General features: G+C 44.5%; 1 protein-coding gene across 2 annotated transcripts in view; it reads right to left on the bottom strand.

Moving 5' to 3' along the window:
* Nucleotides 1-19,373, bottom strand: part of LOC122809322 (RNA-binding protein 10-like) — a 1,914,178-nt gene that overhangs the window by 1,078,063 nt on the left and 816,742 nt on the right. The window lies entirely within an intron of this gene.

Raw genomic sequence — 19,373 nt, forward strand, 5'->3', positions numbered from 1 at the left:
TCTGGTAATAGTGCATGGGCTGCCTAATGCTCCCCCATTTCATGCATGGGCACACCTGGAACTACCACTGCAGGCTTGGGAAGCAGCAGTACAAGCTTCCATCATACCAGCTTCCTACTTTCAGTGGTTAGAAAGACCATTGCTTCACACCACATCAAACCAGCAGATAAAGACATCTTCACCATCCCAGGAAAGGCTCTTCCCATTCTTCTTGCCAGCAGAATCACCCGAGACACTAAATGAACCCGGGTAACCTGAGTAGTAACAAGGAATTTGTCTACCACAGCAAGGTATTTTTATCACTCTACTCCACCTGTCTGGTTTATTAATGCCTTGAATAATTTTACGCATCTGACTAAAACTTGCAAAGAAAACCATCCATATAAACCAGAACCACTGGATATTCTAACAAACCTGAGGTTATTCTAGACAATGGTACAAAACAAGAAATTATGTACTCACCATAACGTTCGATGTATGTAGTCCATCTCGCCTCACATTCTTACCCGTGGGGGGTTCGGAGCCGAACCTTGGCTACAACTCGGCCATACTCTAGCTCAAAGTCTTTCAATTGGCTGGGCTAAGAAGGTATCCCATGCTGCACTACTCCCTTTTCCCAGATCTAGTTTGCTGAGAGCTCACTCACTCACTCTCCACACTTAACACAGAGAAATAAGAACATACCAACCATAAAGGAATTTTGAAACCATACCTAACCCTCTAGGGTCCTCCAGTATGGGGGAAGGAGGGGGGTTAAGTAAGAATGTGAGGCGAGATGGACTACATACATCGAACGTTATGGGGAGTACATAACATCTTGATGTTATGTAGTCCAATCTCACCTACATTCTTACCCGTGGGACAGCGTCCCCAGCACCTGAATCCTGGGAGGCTCAGTGGAAAATACTCCTGAGCACTGTGGAACCAAAGGAAGACCTGCCTCTAGACACCAAATCTAACTTGTAGTGAGTAACAAAGGTGTGAGGAGATGCCCACGTAGCCGCAGCACAAATATCATCTATAGACAACCTGGCCTGAAAGGCTGTAGATGTGAACACAGATTGGGTAGAGTCAGCTTTCACTCAAAATGGTAAATCTCTGCCTCCTGAAGCATAAATGAAGGAAATACAACTGGAGATCCATCTAGACAAGGTGACTTTGGAAACAGGAGACCCAATCCTGTTTTCTGAAAATGAGACAAACAATGGATCTGATTTTCTAAGATCCTTCATTCTATGCAAATAGAATCATAATTGTCTGTGCATATCCAGCTGGTGAAATTTAAATTCTGCCTTGTTCGAAAACTCTGGAAAGAATACAGGTAGTTCAACGGATTGGTTGAGATTACTAACTGAAGCCACTTTCAGTAGAAAAAAAGGGTTTGGTCTGAGAGAAACCCTGTCCTTGTGAAAAATCAAGTAAGGTGGTCTGATTGATAAGGCTTGAAGCTCCGAGACACGTCTGGCTGAAGTGATGGCTACCAAAAAGATGGTATTCCAAGTCAAATATTTTAAATCACAAGTGGCTGCAGGCTCAAAGGGGGGGCGAAGTGAGACATTGTAGAATAAAATTTAAGTTCTAAGGCATAACTGGGTCAAAGACTGGAGGACGAAGCAGCATAATGCCCTCAGGAATGCCTTAGAAAGTCTATGTACCATGAGACTAGGTTCATCAGCGACATGAAAGGTGGAAATAGCCGCCAACTGGACATTCATAGTAGCGGCCGCTGATCCCTGGTTGAAAAGCATGGACAGGAACTCCAGAACTGACGAAACTGGAGCTGTACAAGGATCAATTTCTCTTGCATGCGCCCATATGGAAAATCTTTTCCATTTACTGGAATAGATTTTTCTGGTGGAAGGCTTATGGGAGGAAGACAGAATATGAACCACTTCCGGCGAAAAACGATGAAGCCTGACAAATGATGGAAGTGGAGAAGCCAGGCTGTCAACCGGAGGGTCTGAAGAGTGGGATGGAGCTGCCCTGACATATGAGTCAGCAGATCTGGTTGTGGGGTCCAGAATCCAGGGGGCGTCCATGAGGTAGGAATGGAGAAAAGGGAACCAAATTTGAATAGGCCAGTGTGGTGCAATCAGAATCATTTCGATTCCCAAAGATTGCGCTTCCTGAATAATCTTTGTCAGCAGAGGAACAGGAGGGAAGGCATACAGTAGACCGGAGGGGCCAATCGTGAACTAGAACGTCCCTGGGTGACTCCCCCTGTGGAGGGATAAGGGTGAAGTAGCTGCTGCATTTGGTATTGAGGGAGCTGGCAAACAGGTCGCATCAAGGCTGACCCCACCTGCGGAAAATCTGCTCCGCAACCTCACTGTTCAGGTACCACTTGTGAGGCATCAGAATAGCTCTGCTCAACCTGCCTGCAATCATACTGGACTTCCCTGGAATGTGCATTGCTACAAGAAAACGTTGGGAAGCCACTGCAACACTCACATGGTCTCTCTGCAAAGGAGTTATGAATTGGTTCCTCCCTGTTTGTTTAGATACCATAAGACCGACATATTTTCTGAGTGGATCGCAATTGTCCCGAGAGGAAGAAAGCTCTGAAGTGCTTGCAATGCTAGTAGCACTGCTCTCATCTCCAGGACACTGACATGCAGATGCATCTCGTGTTCCTGCCACGTGCCTTGGACTGTCCTGCCTAGATAATGCCCCCACACCCCATCTGGGAGGCATCCGTGGTCACTGTGGCAACCGAAGGGGATGGAACAAAGGGTTTTCCCGCATTGAGGTTGCTGGTGTGAAGCCACCAGTGAAGATCCTGCATGCATCTGTCTGTGATTACTACAAAATGAGAAAGCGGAAGATGTTGTAGAGACCACTGGGCAAAGAGTAGCCACTGAAGGAGCCTCATGTGCAGCCTCACCAGAGGAACCAGCATAATTGTAGCAGCCAACGTCCCCTACAATTTGAGGACCAATCTTGCCTTCACTCTTCTCAAAGGGAGCAACACGTACACCTGTTCTAAATTTTGAATCCTTTCTAGTGATAAAAACGCCCTCATGAGCACAGTGTAACTCTGCGCCTATAAAGGTGACATGCTGCAATGGCAACAAGGCAGACTTTTCCCAGTTTAGAGTGATGCCCAATTGTTGACACAGTTTGATAGTGGCGTCTCTGGTTTGTAGTAGTAGATGCCTGGTGGTGGAAAAAAGGAGCCAGTCGTCCAGGTATGGAAACACTTTGAATCCCTGACGCCTCAAGTGAGCTGTCACCACTGTCATACATTTGGTTAACACCCTGGGCGCTGTGGTGAGACCAAAGGGCGCGGCGCGAAACTGAAAATGACTGGCTCCCAGCCAGAAGCGTAGATGACTTCTGGATGCCCTGTCCATCTTTATGTGGTAGTAAGCATCCTTGAGATCGATGGAGCACATCCACACTTCTTTTCCCAACAATGGGAGAATAGACTGCAACGTGACCATTCAGAACTTGGACTTCTTCACATGGGTGTTCAATCTGCTGAGATCCAAAATGGGTCTCAGGTCCCCTTGTCCTTTTCGGCACAAAAAAGAATCTAGAGTAAGTCCCTAATCCGATCTGGTCTGAGGGGACATGCTGGATGGCTCCTTTTCCTAGAAGCTTTAAAACCTCTGAAGCTGGGGAATCCCTTTGATTGGGTGGAACATCTGGGATTTTTTTGATTGGAGGGGGGAATTGAAGAGAAGGGAATGTGATATCCTCCGGAAACTTGACTGACATTTTATAACCACATTTAGTACATTTCTTAAAGCCTGAGGGCTTATGCTTTTTCATATCCTTAGACATAGTGAAGGAAACTGAAAAGCTACCAACCGTTAATATAGAAGCCACAAGTGCGGGAACTAAAGAAAACAACAGACACCACAAAAAGACCTCTAACTTAAGCGGTCCCAACAGGAACACAGGGAAAGGACTAGGTCCTCTAACAAACGGCCCTAGCCTGAGGAATAGGTACCTACTCACAAGAAAAACAGAAAAAACAGGGGCGGACTAGGTCCTCTAACTAAATGGGCCTAGCCCATTGGGAACCAGTTAGCAGGACACCACAAAAGAATAATATCACAAGAAAAAAACTGTACACCTGATTATCAAACTAGTACACACACAACTATGAAAATAGCTTTTGAAGCAAGAATATCTCAATAAAAGACAAAAAGTTATACTTAGCCACAGCCAAGAGCGAGACCACGTCTGAGCTATACGAGCGGCAAACAAGATCTGGGAAAAGGGAGCAGTGCAGCATGGGATACCTTCTTAGACCAGCCAACTGAAAGCCTTCGAGCTAGAGTATGGCCGAGTCGGAGCTGAACACAGGTAAGAATGTTGGCGAGATTGGACTACTTAACATCAAAATGCAAGTTAAAGTTTGTAGCAGTCCCACCATCTACCTGTATATATGTACATATATATATATATATATATATATATATATATATATATATATATATGTACATATAAATATATACCCCCCCCCTCCCAGTTTAAACACTGCATATGCAACATGACAAAATCATCTACTGTTTGTCAACCAGGAGGAAAAAGGAGACATGCATTCGAAGAAGCGATCACAACTAAAATTGAGGGATTGGTCATGTGCAATCCTGCTAAAGCTAAGGAGCAGAGCTCGACACTGCTACCTATCCTGATGAGTAAAGAACTATGTCAATACTGGATGAAAAATATGAACACTGATATTATATGACACACGGACAAATGCTGAAACTGTGCTTGAAGTGGTTGTGGGCCAAAGACTACCGCAGCTTTTTCATTCATACCAACAAGCACCTGAAAATCTACACAAACTCCGACCAATACGAGCATCAGAAACCATGGAAAACAGAAAAATACTGGATCAGAATGTCACAACCAACGCAGTAAGAATGAAATAGCGTTCCAAGCTTTTTTTTATTAAATGCTTTCGTCCTCAGACTTAATCAGAATAATGTTCACTAACATTAAACACCTTTTATAGCAAACTCTACCCAATAAACAATTTTCAATTATCCAATAAAAATCCAAATGAAAACATCAATTATAAAAATACATTCATTCCAAAACGCATATAAAATTTATTATTATTTATTTAAATACACCCTATCCCTTAAACATTTTACGTTAATCATATCTTGCTCTGCTTTTCTATCAGCTTTTAACTTCATCTGCCAAAGGGTTTCTCTCGGTTTTAAATTCCTAAAATCGCCTACTCTTAAATCCAACATTCCCTGTTGAAGAATGGAAAACAAATTTTTTTATATTTATCACATTCTAATGTTTTTGTAAAGGGCGTTGTTGACATCTTTTTTTATACTATATAAAGGTTCTCTCATTCTTTCACACAAAGCCATAGTGGTCATGCCTATATAGAAGGCTGAACATCCACTACGTGTACTGATATAAACAACCCCTTTGCTCTTACAAGTAAAATTCCCAGGCACTTTCAAAGTATAAAGCAGATACTGAAAGGACAAAAGGTCTCTAAAATACATCTACAAAAATTACACTCCCCATATTTAAACATCCCTCTAGTCTTTTCTGTATACCAACATTTTGGTATGCATCTAGTGTTATCTTTCTGTAGTACGGTTTTTAAGTTTCATTTATTTTTATATACAAAATTAGGTTCTGTGCCTACCACTAAGTAACTCATTATTGCCTTCTAAAATATTCCAATTATTCTGTATTACTCTATGTATGTTCACACTATCTACGGTCATATGCAAACTGCAGAATGACTTCTTCACTTTCATCATAAATGTGGTTCTCTGCAACAGAGGCTTTAAAATAGGTGGGTAAAGAGTATATCTTTTACTTCAAATCTCATCTGCGAAATTTTTTAAATATTTATGGTCATAGTTCCATTTTTAAATAATTCTATTAAAAAATAGAAAGTACAGTTTTGTACCTACCATAAATGTATATGTTCGAGTGTATACCCTGCTGCAGTCATCACACTTGGGTTATCCTGTCTTCAGGCGGTCCCGCAGTCGGCCTGAATTCCAAAGTCTTGGTCCGGCATCGGTTGCTGTCGCTTCTTCCCTGACGTCAGTGCGCCAGGGTATACAAGAAGCATCCAACGCCATTTTCTTCAGTTTTTCTTGCCCCAGATGTCAGGTGCCCCCCCCCAAAAGATGGTCAGGAGATATTACCAATAATAAAAGCTTAGCACAAACAAAACATCCCTCCAGCTATAAGCAAATACACCACAAAGGTTGTATCAGATTTTAAGATATTGAAAGGTTTTAGTTAGGTCAGAGGGAATGGAGGGAGGGTAACCTGGACTGCAGCAGGGAATACACTCGAACATCTACATTTATGGTAGGTACAGAACTGTACTATGTTCATCGTGTTACCCTGCTGCAGTCATCACACTTGGGTAGAATCCAAAGGTAAAGATGGGAGGTGGAGTCAAACAGGGTTAGAGGAGGCTAGAAGGCCCTGCAAAACTGCAGTGGCGAAGCCAGCCCTAGTCTTAGGGTAAAGTGGTAAGTGATAGTGTTTGGTGAAGGTGTGTACTGAACTCAAAGTTGCAGCTTCCAGAATATCCTTGGTTTGCACCCCCTGAGGAAGGCTGTAGATGTAGCTGCTGCCTTGGTGGAGTGGGGCCTTATGCTAGCAGGAACTGGTTTTCCATGATGGGTGTAGCAAAAACGTATGCAATGTCCTATCCATTTGGAAATGGTCTGTTTTGAGATAGCCTTTCCTTGTGATGCTGTAGCATAGGATACAAAAAGTTGTCAGATTTTCTGAAAGCCTTAGTTTTATCCAAATAGTAATGTAGTTGCCTGTGAATGTCCAAGGAATGCAGGAGTCTTTCTCCTTTGTTCTGTGGATTTGGAAAGAAGGTGGGTAAGTGGATCGTTTGATTTAGAGCCACACTGGATACCACCTTTGGCATAAAGGAGGGATTAGTTCGCAGAGAAACTCTCTTGATGAAAAATGAGGCAAGGCTCTACTGCCATTAGTGCCTGTAGCTCTGAGACTCTTCTGGCTGAAGTAATTGCTAGCAGCAGGGCAGTCTTCCATGATATAAACTTTAAGTCAGCTGAGAAAGCTGGCTCAAAAGGTGGCAGCGTAAGTTTTACCAGAACAAAATTTAGGTCCCAAGTTGGTGTTGGCGCTCTCCTGGGAGGCCTAATGTTTTTTGCCCCTCTGAGATACTGTTTTAGAAGTGGATGTGAAAATAAGGGAGGATCCGTGTTGTAGTGAGCTGAAATAGCGGAGGCGTGGATTTTAATAGATGAAAAAAAGTCCGTTGTGTAACATTTCAGTTAAATATTGTAGAAACTGAGGCATGTCCAGCTTGAAGGGTATTTTGGCCTTTAGCTTGGTTCCAGGCGCAAAATCTTTACCTTTTGTAGGCTTTCCTGGTGCTGGGCCTCCTGGCCTCCAGAATGACATCCATAACAGCTTGTGAAAGGGGGGCTGGATGGTTGCTTAAGTGATTTGCCATGCAGTCAAATTTAAGGTTTTGAGCTGGCTGTGTAGAATCTGACTGCCTTCCTGTGTGAGTAGATGAGGAATTTGTGGTAAAATCCATGGGGGGCCCTGGGCCATGTTCCTTAGTAGTGGGTACCAGTGCTGGCGTGGCCAGTCCGGGGCAATGAGCATCATTCGAGGTCTCTCCATCCTGACTTTCAGCAGCACCTTTGTGAGAAGGGGCAATGGAGGAAAGGCATATACTGTCAGCATTTTCCAACTGAATGAGTGCGTCCACTTTCGAAGGTTGATGGTGAAATGTTTTTATGCAAAATTTTGATAGCGGATAGTTTTGGGGGGTGGCAAACAGGTCTATGTCTGGGTGCCCCCATTTTTGAGTTATCATTGCAAATACTTGTGGATCCAGTTTCCACTCGTGGGGCTCCATGATGTTTCTGCTTAGGTTGTCTACCAATGTGTTCTTTTTTCATGGCAGGAATTGAGCTTGGTAAGCCAGTGCTGTGTTCCACAAGGTCATTGCTTGCCTGCATAGAGGGCAGGAGTGTGTACCCCTTGTTTATGTACCACATTTACTGTGTTGTTGTCTGTCCTTATAAGCTGTCCTGGATGTAAGAGGTCCTTGAAGGCTGTCAGAACATTCTGTACAGCTAGCATTTCTTTTTGACTGATGTGCAGATTCCTTTGATCTGCAGTCCATATGCCTTGAATGCACCGTCCTGCCATGTGTGCCCCCCAGGCATAGTCCGATGCATCTGTTGTCATAGTTTGCCTGGCTGGGGGGTAAGGTGAAAGGCTGACCCTTGTTGAGGTGACATGCCTGTGACCACCATAGAAACTCCTGTTGAAGGCAGGGAATGAGAGGTATCATTGTTTCCAAGCTGTGGCTGTGTTGAGTTCATATGCTTTTCAGGTACCATTGTAATTTCCTCATATGCAGTTTTGCAAATGGCATTAGTAGTATGCAAGATGCCATGAAGCCAGAGGCCTGCAGAATTTTTCTTGCAGGGAGTTGGGTCTTTGTTGCCATTATTTTGAAGTATTGAGTTAGTTGTAGTTGTTTGTCTGGCGTCAGATAAGCCATTTGGGCTGTTGTATTCAAGCTGGCATCCAGGAATGTCATTTTGTGAGGGCACTAGTTTTGATTTCTTTTCGTTTACTGTGTACCCTAGGCAACTTAGAAGGTGTTTTACAAAAGTCAGATGATGTAAGAGAATGTCCTTGCTTTCTGCTTGGATGAGGCAGTCTTCCAGGTATGGGTATATTTGAATTCCTCTTTGTCTGCAGTATGCAATTACTGCTGCCAGGCATTTTGTGAAGACCCTGTGTGCAGTAGATAAGCCAAAGGGCAGTGCAGAGAATTTGTAATGGGTTGAACCTGCAATGAAACGGAGGTATCTTCTGCAATTTTGTCTGATAGGGACATGCAGGTATGCTCCTTGAGGTCCAACGTTACTAGCCAAGCTTTCTTGCCCAACATGGGAAGAAGCTGCTGTAGTGTTAGCATCTTGAATTTGGGTACATGCAAGAAGGTGTTTAGAATTGAAAGGTCCAGAATGGGTCTCCAAGCAATGTCCTTTCTGGGGACTAGAAAGAGCCTTGAGTAAAATCCTTGGCCTTGCTCCTGTGTAGGTACCAGTTGAATGGCTCTCATGTCTATGAGAGCTGCAATTTGTTTTTGTGCCTCTGCCCATTGACTTTGTGGCAAGTTTGGCATTCCTTTTATCCATGGCAAGGTGTGGAAATAGAATCTGTATCCTTGTGAGATAATGTCTAGGACCCATTGGTCCTTTGTGACGATGCGCCAGTTGTCTATAAATATGCTAATTTTCCTCCCAAGGGAGCTGCCAAAAGAATTTTGCTTGGCAGTTTGAGGTTTAAGTCATTGGGTTTGTCTTCTAGTAGTTTGGGACCTGTCTTCTCCCTTCTGTGTTGCAGTGCCCCACTGGCGAGGTTTGTAAGGGATTTGTGCTTGTCCTCTGCCCCTTGGGCGTCTGTATTTACCCTTCTGTGGTCTGTCAGAAGCTGGAAAGGACCAATTTTTTGTTGGCCAATTTCTGCTGAAGCGTGGGGGTTGTACCTGTAAGAAATCTTTGACCGTCTGCACAGATTTTGCCTTATCCTCCATTTTCTTTAAAACATCTTCTGCTTTAACCCCAAATAAGACATCCTGCTGTAAGGGTGCATCTCGTAACTTTGCTTTAACATGATCAGGCAGAGTTTGTTCCTTTAACCAAGCATGCCTACGTATAACAGACCCAGTAACAGCTGCTCTACAGGAAGCTTCCAAGGAATCAAATCCACATTGTAAAGTATGTTTGCCCACCTGTTCAGCTGCATGCAACAGATCCTGCATTTCTTTGAATTCAGACTGTTGAGGGTGCGTGCTCATCTTTTGTTTTATTTGAGACATTAGGAATTGCTGGTATTTCAGCTTGTGAAATTGACAATTTAGTGCTCTCATAGCTAGAGTAGCTGAGGTGTAAACCTTCTTCCCCCACCTATCTAGTGCTCTGGAGTCCCTTTCAAAGGGTACAGGATTTTTAGCCACAGAAGCCTTAGCCCCTCTGGGACCCTGGGAGATTGTAAAGGAACTTATGTGAGTCAGGCACTCTATAATATCTATCTGGTTTGGCTGGAGCAGCAGACAGAGAATCTGGATTTAGACTAGATATTAAGTAAACATCATCCACAATGTCTAAAACTGGAGGGATAGCAAGTGGCCTGTGCTGGGGGAGTAAAAGAAACTCTCGGAGCCTTTTCTTCGAGTCGGAGTAGTCCTGACCTTCCCAGTGGAAATGTTCCCTCATGGTATGTAAGGTTTCCCCAAAGGAATAGTCTTCAGGGGGAGAAGCGGAGGGAATGGAATCTTCAGCATCAGAATCTTCATAAGGGGGAAAAGGAGTAATCCTGTTCCTCAGTGGAGCCTGAGGAAATAGACACTTGATCAGAGGAGGCATAATCCTCCTCTTGTCTAGGCCTTTTGTCTGGGGGGGGGGGGGGGTTGGGAACCCCCGATTAAAGAAATAAAATCTTCAGCCATTTTAAGCATCTGTTTCTTAGGCATGGGGCCTTGAACTGGAGACTGATGTGCAGTCTTTTTTGGATTTAGAGGAGTCTTAAGCTTAGCATAAGATTTTATGGTGAGAGTAGTCGGTCTGAAGACACCTTCTGAAACCGAAGGTTTTTCCACAGCACCGGCTTCTCCATCTGCAATGTTGTCGGTAGGTCCTAAAGAAAATGGCTGCGTTGGCCTAGAACTCTCTGCTTGAGAATCCGAAGCAGTCTGGGGTTCCAATTCTGTGGTCGTCAGGGGCTGCGTAGGCGCCTCACTGAAAACCGGAGAAATGGCGACCAGCCCAGCCGAGGCCTCGGAGTCTGGCTTGGATCTAGGCTGCCTGTCTTTATATTTGCGTTTTTTATGCACGCCGGTAGTCGGTTGCTCTGACGGCATAGTGTAATTAAATTTCCTACCGAAGTAGTGTCATTCGAAATCAAAGCGTCGCTTTATAGTTCACTTATTGAACCTAGCACAAAACAGACAACCACTGACGTCGTGGTCAGGGCCTAGGCAAGGTATACAATAAGAATAAAAGTCCTTATGAAGTATTTGCTTCCCACAAGAAATGCAATTGTTAACTTTTTCTGACATCAGACTGAGGCAAGAAAAGGTTCCCCAACAGGGTACTAAGCTTTGAAGACTTCGGACTGAAATTCAATTCGAAAATCTCAGGTGTCGGCCGACGAGCACTTGCGAACTGCTTCTGCTTCAGGCACCGCGCGGCAAGAAAGACGGAAGAAAATGGCGTCGGATGCCTCTTATATACCCTGGTGCACTGACGTCAGGGAAGAAGCGACAGCAACCGACGTCGGACCAAGACTTTGGAATTCAGGGTATCACGATGAACATCTCTAACTTCATTATTGTTACTGGTCCTTTGCTCTTTGTGAATATTTTTCATAAACAAAGGACAGTTACTTTTATAGGGCAAATAGCTATTAGTAAAGCTATTTTTTGGAGGAACACTACCTTCCATCACTTTAAGACCTATCCACAGTCCCCCAATACCAAAAAAAAAAAAGAACAAATCAGCAGCAAACCTCTTACAGTAACATATCCCAGAATATGTTTTAACATGATCTAATACTTTGTTCTCCCACCAGCCCATAACTATGTCAGGGAATGACTACCCCTTTTGTTTATAAAATTTCCTGTCTAACAAAAAATAATTGTGTAAAAATATTTCTATTACATTACAATAAAAATTAATCTTGTGGCTAGGAAGACCAGAAAACATGTTTAAAAATTCTCTCACATACTCGACACCAATATCAAGGGGAATGGAAGTAAATAAGGTACTAACATCCACAGTAAAATTGTATTTCATGGGATCAAATTCAAAGTTGTCAAAAAAATTCTCTTGCTTTATCCAAAAAGTCCCATGAATCTTTAATATAAGAATCCAATTTTTGTACCATAGGATTCAATAAAGAATCAATTACCAGAGAAATATCCTCAGTAACATAATTGAGAGGAGATTTTTGTCCAAATGGAGGATCGATTGGATCCTTATGTACCTTTGGAATTCCGAATAAAATTCCCACCATAGGTTTTTCAGACAAGGTCTTCTGGTCTTTCTCACAGTAGACTAGGGCGTCTCGTATGGTCTTACCAAAAAGAGCAGAACCATAATAGGGGGCATTAGTAATCGTTGCCTTGAAGAGCTCTGAGAAAGCACAAAGCCAGAGCCAAGAGCGACACCTGATGGCTACGCCTGTTCCAGCTGCCCTAGAGGCACCTTCAGTAGCATGTGACAGGAGACTCATGGAAGTGTTGGATATCAAGGTCATGGTGGCCATACAGAACACAACCTTCTCCTCTGCCAACATGGACCTTGGGGCAGACTTGGCAACCTCTTTGACCAGGTCCTGATACAGCCTGATGGCATGCGCCATGAATTCAGCACACGCAAGCAAACGTGGCTGAAGCGCAAGTGCGCTTCCCGAAACGGTCCAAGGCCCACGACTCTCGGTCCAGTGGATGGACTGTAGAGCTCTCCTGAGCGAGCTCTTGCTTGGTGGCTGCCACAACCACTATGGCATCTACCGGGGATCCCTTAGACCAGTGCTGCCTATCCAATGGAGTGCTAAGAATTTTGTTGGGGCGCTTGGGGATAAACTCCACCATGTCTGGTTCCTTCCATGCCCTGGATGAAATTAAGACAATAAGAGGTTTCGCGGGAGGAAACACCCAGGAGGTAGAGGGTCCTGTGCGCCAAATGTCTCCAGGAACACAGACTCAACCAGGTTAGGTTTGTTGGTTAGACCACACCCCACACTGGAGCAGGAGTTCCATGAGATCTCCAAAGGAGACGTCATCAGGGGGTGACCGGGGTAACCCTATCCCTCCTCCAACTCAGTGTCTTCTGTGAGGGACTCCGGTGGTGAGTCCAAGTGTCTCCCCTTGCACATACGTTTCCAAGGGAGCTCCTAAGGGAGGGGCCTCTGGGGAGGACTCAAACCTCAAGCAGCTCCCGAGGGGAACTCCCTGGGGCAGAATGGAGACATGCTGTCACTTAGGGGGGAAGGATGGTGGATTCTCAACCAGAAAGAGAGGGAGTCAGGATGGACTCAAGAGGTCAGAAAAAGGTCAGAGCAGAGGCACTCAGGGCAATGGTCGGTGCTGATGTACCTAGAACCACCACAGACCCCTCGACACTGGGGAAACCTGGACCCAATAACTCCGAAACCAGGAGTCGGATCAGAAAAGGAGCAATGGGGAAGAAAAGTAGATTGCATGCTCCCAGCCTCAGAGGTGGGGGGAGCAGGCAAGACTCCTATCTGGATCTTGGTCCGGATGAACCTTGGCATCATCCTGTCCACTTAGGCTTCGGAAAGACTACAGGTGGGCCAAATGGAAGAAGCTTTCAACCCAGGCCTGCAGTGGAGCTGAGGGGAGGCAGAAAGAGGGGAATAGCCCCGAGAGGTCTCGGGCAAACCCCCCCCCCCAAAAAACACAGACTGGAGTCACGGCGCAGCTCGCGAGTCTGGTAGAGACTTGACTGGGGGTTCTTCACTAGACACGCGGTCAGGGGACAGCTTCTTAGGCCTGACCCAGTCTTTGGGACTAAACCTCTCCCCCATCCTCAGACTTCTTAGTGGGAGGTTGAATGTTAGAAGCCATGGCGGAAGAAGTTGAAGGGGTAGCAGCCTCCAGAGGGAGGGGGATGCCCTTGAGAATGACCTTATTACTCCTGTCGATCAAAGTGCAGGGGTTAAAGCCCATGCAGAACTAACAGGAGGTCTCCAGGTGCTCTTTCCCTAAAGCACACTACACAGTGTGTGGCCATCAGAGACGAGCAGCTTGGGAATACACACAGTACACTTCCTGAAGCCTGGCTTTGAGGTTTCTGCCACGGCTAGAGGAAAAGAACACACACACTGATAGAACAAGAGGAAGAAGGTGGAAAGAGAAGATAGAGAGAAGTCATAAAAACAAAACAAAACAAAAAAAAAACCGATGCACTAGAGCAAAGGGAAAGGTTAGGTACAGTAAGAGAGATTAGGACAGAGTTAGAGGTAAAAAGAATAAAATACTAATGATAAGGCACACTAACACTAAGGAAACTTGGAGCTGCAATCTGCGCTGCTGACTCTCACGAGCAGCAAACGAGATCGGAGGGGAAAAGGGGGTTTTACGGGTAGGGGAGGAGCTTGGAGCCAAACTGGAAAATGGAGCAGAGTCAGATATATACCGAATCCATGTCCCACAGGTTGAAGATCAAATGAAAACACCCTCAGAAAAATTGCCTCTAATTAGTTGGTGTCATCATAACGAAACCTGCTAGTACAGCAGAACTGGTTACTGACCAAAGGTATTAAAATACTAACTTCAGTAGCCAATACCAGAGCTAAATAGTTGTCCATACACCACATCTCAGCATAGCTTAGGAAAGTTGATTAGGACCAGAGACCGCACACACTGACATCAGCAAGAAAGTATTACAGCTGTTGTGGCTGTACCTTACTGATGGAGAGAAGAAATGTATAGCACTGTGCTGAAAACAGTTCACCAGTCAATGCATACAGTTTGCTGAACTGTAGCATACATGTTAATTGAGAAACCTCTCTCCACTCCTTGTGTATAATGCACTGGCTATGATTTTGAGGACATAACTTCAGAGTATGGATCACTGAAATGTAAGCCTCATTACTTGGCTTCAGTTGAGCATCATAAGCAATGAACCTTTCAGTATACCTCAATATACTCAGCAAAATGAAAGGAAAGTTGTGTAAAATCTTATCATAACCATAGATTTCCTTATCTTTCATGTTGCAGCATTCTACATGTGGGTTTACCCCTCTTTTCACATTCGTCCGGCCAGTATTCCAAAATTTTTCAGTCTCTCAAGGTGCACTGGGTGTCTGATGTGGCTGCAGGAACGTGGCCCATAAAAGTGATGTCTGCATGCACCAGCCCTCAGAACAGAAGGCCCCAGTCGGAGCCAGTTCAAGTAGAGAATAGACCATCCAGTGCAACACAGAAGAGCAAGTGTAACCTAACAGGAGGGAAAGAGGGAATTAATACTGCAACATGGAAAAGAAGGGCATCTATGGTTATGTTAAGATTTTAAACAACTTTCCTATGTCTTTCTATTCCAATGTTGCAGTATTCTACATGTGGGTGAGAGCCAAAGCTCATTGGCTGGTGGTTTGGAAGAGGTTTCCAAGAATCCGTGAAGGTTAGCCCTTGCAAACCTCACCCTGGCCCTAGAGATATGGTCCAGCTTGTAATGCTTGGTGAAACCGTGCAGAGGACCAAGTAGCTGCTTCAAGGATTGTGTTGGTGCCTAGCTCCTTAAAGAAGGCTCCAGAAAGGCCACTGCTCTGGTGGAGTGGGCTTTTATATAGCTCTGCAAAGTTTTCCCACGGTATAAGTAACAAAAGAAATGGCCCTGGAGACCCAGGCCGAAATGGTCTGTTTGGTCACTACTTTCACCAGGGCTTTGGGGTGGAAGGGAAACAAACAGTTTGTCAGACTTCCTAATGGACTTGGTTTTATGTAGATAAAACCTAAGCTGCCTGTGGACATCTAGGGGATGAAGTACTCTGTCACTATCCCTCTGCAGATTGGGGAAAAGGTGAGCAGATGTACTGGTACAAAGACAGATCATTCACCACCTTGGGCGTAAAGTAGGGATTAGTACGGAGGTTAACCCTGTCAAGGTGGAAGACTAGAAAAGGTGGTGTAGCCATTAGAGCTTGCAGCTCTGAGACCTTCCTGGCTGGGGTCACAACCACCAATAAAACAGTTTTCCACGTGCAAAACTTTAAGGAGGCTTTGTCTGCTGGCTCAAAAGGAGCTAGGTTGTGTTTTTCTAGTACACTGTTAGGGTCCCAGGGAGGAGAGGACAGTTTCCTGGTAGGTCTCAGGTGAAGTACCCCTTTGAGGAAGACGTAGGCAGGAAGTCTGGATTCTAGCGGTGGATCCAGAGGTAGACAGGCAGAGAGTGCAGACAAGTGTGCTTTTAAAGAAGAGTAGACCAGGCCTGTCTGCAATAGTTCACACAGTTAAGACAGGATAACAGGGATGTCGCTTGCCAGCAGGTCCAACTGTCTTTTGTGACACCACATGGAAAACCTTTTCCACTTTGAGGATTTTCGTGTGTTTGGTTTCCTGGCCTCCTGCAGGACACTGAGCATGTCCTCACTGTACTGGTGTCTAAAGGGGATCAGAATCCTATCAACCACAGGGAGAGGTGCAGAGACTGCCACTGTGGATGTATCTGTGTGCTTGTACTGTGTGATGAGGTTCACTGAGAAGAGTACCTTGTGGTGCCTGCCCTTTGACAAATGAAGGAGAAGGGGGAACCAGTGCTGTCTTGGCCAGTAGGAAGTAACCAGCAAAAGTTTTGGTGTGTCCTGCTGATTTTTCAGCAGCACCTTTTGAATTAAAGGGAAAGGGGGGGGGGCATACAGAAATCTCCCCTTCTGAGAAATTGAGAAGGCATCTGTTGCCAGTGCCTTGGGGGTCTGGTGTCCTGGTGCAAAAGCCAAAAAGTTGCCCGTTGATAGAGGAGGCAAACAGGTCTATATGAGGTATATCCCCAATGGTAGATCAGATCCAGGAAGATATCTCTGTGAAGCATCCATTTGTGGTTGTTTGAGATGGTCCTGCTCAGATAATCTGTTGTGAAGGGAGGGGATGTAAACTCCCCTGTAGGGTAAACCCCTGTGAAGTGGCCAGTTCCCAAACCAGCAGAGCTAGTCTGCAAAGGAGGTAGGATTTGGTCCCTCCCTGTTTGCTGAGATACCACAGGACAGTTATGTTGTCTGTGAAAATCTTGAGAGGACTTTGCTGGAGGTAGGGTAGGAAGGTCTGTAGAGCCAGGAGTACTGCCCTTATTTCTCTGACAATGATGTGCTCTAGTTTGTGTGCATTTGGCCACAAACACTGCACCTGTCTTTGGCCTAGTGTTGCTCTCAAGCCCAGATCTGAAGCATCTGTATGCATGATCTGAGTGGGTGGAGGTGGTTGGAGAGGAAGGCCTGGGTTCTCGGCCACCTGTCCCAGCCACCACTGAATTTTCTGTTTAAAGTAGGGAAGAAGGGGTACCCTGAATTCCAGTGGATATGTGAATGTTGGGTCCAGACTGACCAAAGTTACCATTGTATTTCCTCATGTCCAGTCTTGTTGCTAGAGGGAGCATGTGTATAGTGGCTGCCATGTAACCCAGAAGTCTCAGGTACTGCCTTGCTGCCTGTTCTGATGCTTGGAGGACGCACAACAGGTATTCTGTCAGGGACATCATCTTGTCTGGTGGCAGAAAGGCCTTCATGAGGTCTGTGGGAATCACGCACTCCAGGATAAGTACAGTTGTGTACACTTACCATAACTGTAGATGTTAGAGTGCATTCACTGTTGCAGTCATCACATTTGTGTTTATCTGCTTGCAGTAGCCCTCAGTCGGCCTGATTATCAAAGTCTTGGGTCTTGCGTCGGTTGCTGTCTCATCTTCCATGATGTCAGGTAGTCAGGGGAATAAAGCATGCAGCCGACACCATTACATCAGTTTTCTTGCCCCAGATGTCAGGTGCTCCCCTAATGGGAAGCAATTAAATACACATATATACAAGGTTATACCTACAACAAAAAAGCAAACACGCCCAAAAAGCTTTTAAGCATAGTAAAGGAGAGTAGAGGTATAGCCAAAAGAAGTCAGGGGGCTGGAGGGAGGGTAAAGTATAGTTGTGTAAACTTACCATAAATGTAGATGTTAGAGTGTATTCACTAATGCAGTCATTACATTTGGGTAATCTGCTGGCAGGTTGGCCTGAATATCAAAGTCTTGGGTCCTGTGTCAGTTACTGTCTCCTTACATGACGTCAGGGGTATAAAATATGCAGCCGACGCAGTTTACTTTTTCTTGCCCCAGATGTAAGGTGCCCCCCAAATGGGGAACCCCCCCCAAAAAAAAAAAAACAAAACAAAAAAAAAAACAAATATATATATATATATATATATATATATATATATATATATATATATATATATATATATATATATATATATATATATATATATATATATATAGATTATAGATATAGATATAGATATATAGATATATACATACACACATACATACACACACATACACACATACATACCTATATAAATGTAATTGTAACAAACTTCACCTTCATCTAAAAGCAAATACACCACAAAGGTTGTAGAATATAGTGAAGGAAAGAGAAGTTCTAGAAAAAAGGTGGGTAACCCGGACTGCAACAGTGAATACACTCGAACATCTACATTTATGGCAAGTGTACACAACTGTACTATGTTCTTCGTGTTTCACTGTTGCAGTCATTACATTTGGGTAGAATCCCAAAGCTATGGATGGGAGGATGGAGCTAAATAGCATTAGGAGAGTCTATAACGCCCTGCAGTGGCAAAGCCTGCCCTGGACTTAGAGAAGAGAGGCAAATGACAATGCTTTGTAAATGTATGAACAGAGTTCCAAGTAACAGCTTCTAGAATGTCTTTGGTTGGAACTCCTCTGAGAAAAGCTGAGGTAGATGCAGCCCTGGTGGAATGTGACCTGATTTCCTTGGGCACCTGTTTACCATGATGCAAGTAGCAGAAACTAATGCAGTGGCTTATCCACTTTGAAATAGTCTGCTTTGAAATAGCCTTCCCCTCTGATCATGCAGCAAATGCCACCAGAAGTTGCTCAGACTTTCTTAGAGATTTGGTCCTGTTTAAATAGAATCTAAGTAGTCTGTGTACGTCCAAGGAATGCAGAATCCACTCCCCCTTGTTCTGCGGATTAGGGTAAAAAGTTGGCAGTTGAATAGTTTGGTTAAGAGCCACACTGGATACCAACTTAAGCATAAAGGAAGGATTTGTCCTGAGGGACACCCTGTCAGGATGAAAAGTAATGAAAGGCTCCACAGCCATGAGGCCCTGTAGTTCTGAAACCCTTCTTGTTGAAGTGACTGCCAGAAAGAAAGCTGTTTCCAAGATAAAAACTTCACATCTGCAGTAGCTGCTGGTTCAAATGGAGGCAGGGTGAGCTTTTCCAGCACAAAATTGAGGTCCCATGCAGGAGTTGGTGATCTTCTGGGAAGCCATAAATATTTGGCCCCTCTAAGATACTGTTTTAGCAGAGGATGAGAAAAGATGGGAGGCTCTGTGTTGTAATGAGCTAACATGGCAGAGGCATGGATTTTTATTGATGAAAAAGACAGGCCCTTGTCAAGCATCTCAGTCAAGTATTGTAAAATCTGAGGAATATTTGGCTTTGCTGTGTCCGTTCCTTGTGCTTGGTCCCAAGCACAGAATCTCTTCCATTTATCAGCAGAAGATTTCCTAGTACTAGGCCTTCCGGCTTCCAAAATGACATCCATCACACATTTACTGAGAGGTGATGTTTGAA

Source organism: Protopterus annectens, chromosome 8.part0, assembly GCF_019279795.1.
Source record: "Protopterus annectens isolate FY-2018-M chromosome 8.part0, PAN1.0, whole genome shotgun sequence".
NCBI classification, from domain to species: Eukaryota; Metazoa; Chordata; order Ceratodontiformes; family Protopteridae; genus Protopterus; species Protopterus annectens.